Below are 1,752 nucleotides of genomic sequence, written 5' to 3' on the forward strand. Positions count from 1 at the left end.
TGCCTCGAGACCCCAGGCTCCTGTCGTACGCATGCGCACACGCGCTCGCTCGCAAGCCCACACTGCTACCCGTAGCTTCTACCTCCCAGGTCCCATGGGCAGGTGGGGCGGGCTGGGGCGGGGCAGCAGGACGGGGAGAGGGGAGGAAGATGAGCCAATATGACAGTGTGCTTGCATGCTTGCAGCCGGGCCAGCAGGAGCCCAGTCACAGGCTGCAGTGCCAGGGACCCTTAGCAAGGAGACCTTTGCACAGATAGAAAATGCAAAGTTTATTCAGATGGCAGGACTCCCTTAGCCGCCCTCTGAGCTGGGCCCGGCCCTACCCTGGGGTCACCAGCTGCAGGCCTCCTGAGGTGCAGAGGGAACCGAAAGGAGAGATGGGAGAAGTTAACAAGGGGGCCCTGCCAGCCTTCTGTCCTCTGGTCCAGGAACCTGCATGGCCCCCACTGGTGCTTCACAGGGGATGCTGCTCAGTCACAGACACAGGGACAGGCTTGTCAGTGAAATGAGGTGGTGAGACGGGACTACCAGTACCTGACTGCTGCTGGATGGCCCAGGCTTCCCCTCGTGACTGTACACCATGGTGCTAGACCCTCAAGGCCCTGACACCCTCCAACTATGACATAAAACAGCGTCCTTTCCCACCACAACATTCAGCCTTGATCAAACCGTTCCTGAGTTCCACCTGTCAGCCTAAGGCAAGGAAAGCCACTGTCCCTAGTTGTCACCAGCTTTCTATTCAGGGCACAAGCCAGTTAGTCATTAGCACACTTGGTTTTAACCTTTGTTTCCTGTCCATTTGCCCCACAAGGACAGGATTCCTGTTTGTGTCTCCTTCGTGACATATCCCCAGCACACAGCATCTAATATTTGTCCCCTGACTGTGTGAGATCACACCAGAGTGCCACAGCTCAGTCTCCCGGGAATCCTAAAACACAGGAGGATAACGGGAGTTTCCTAGAAAGGTGAACTCGGGCTGGGAAACAGACCCACCCTAGCCCCTGGGGCAGGGTGAGAAAGGGCTCTCCAGTCCCAGTGCGGCCCAGCAGCCAGAGCCCTTGCTGCACAGGGCCTGGTAGGGAAGCGGACAGCTGAGCCCAAGGCCACCCATCAGCAGCGGGGGGGGGGGGTCACCGCCCCTGTTATGCCATCTGAAGCTGTCACCTAAGCTCACCTCAGTTTCCTCTTCCTGCTCGAGTGGAATCCTGTCAAATGATATGGCACCTGCAGGGAGGGAAACTAGAGCAGGGTAGATCCTGTCACCTCCTCTGTCCCCTCCCTACCCCGGGGGGCAGGGAGTGAGAAGGCCCAGGTCTGTGGCCACTCCCCTAGGCTGGCACACTGCTGTGCTCCCAAGTCCCCGTGGGGAGGGATGCTTAGACCCTGCCCCTCAAAGGGACGTGGTGGTGCACGCCTGCCATCCTAGCTACACGGGAAGCTGAGGCAGGAGAATCCTAAATTCAAGGCCAGCCTGGGCCACAAAATAGGACCTTGTCCCAGACTAAAATAAAAAGGGCTGATGGTGTGGCCCAGTGGTAGAACACTTGCCTAGCACATAAGAGGCCTTGGGTTTGATTCCTAATACTGGGGGGAATACAAAAGGAAAAGGAAGGCAGAAGAACAAGAAATGCAGCTACCAAGTCCCACGCACAAGGGAGGTGCTGCAGCCTCTCCCCCCATGACCTGGGGCCACCACGACCTTCATCTATGGCAGGAGAGCAAATCACACACACTGAGGGGAGACCACGGGAC

This window comes from Fukomys damarensis, unplaced genomic scaffold, assembly GCF_012274545.1.
Source record: "Fukomys damarensis isolate Sample0158 unplaced genomic scaffold, DMR_v1.0_HiC HiC_scaffold_36, whole genome shotgun sequence".
Classification (NCBI taxonomy): Eukaryota; Metazoa; Chordata; class Mammalia; order Rodentia; family Bathyergidae; genus Fukomys; species Fukomys damarensis.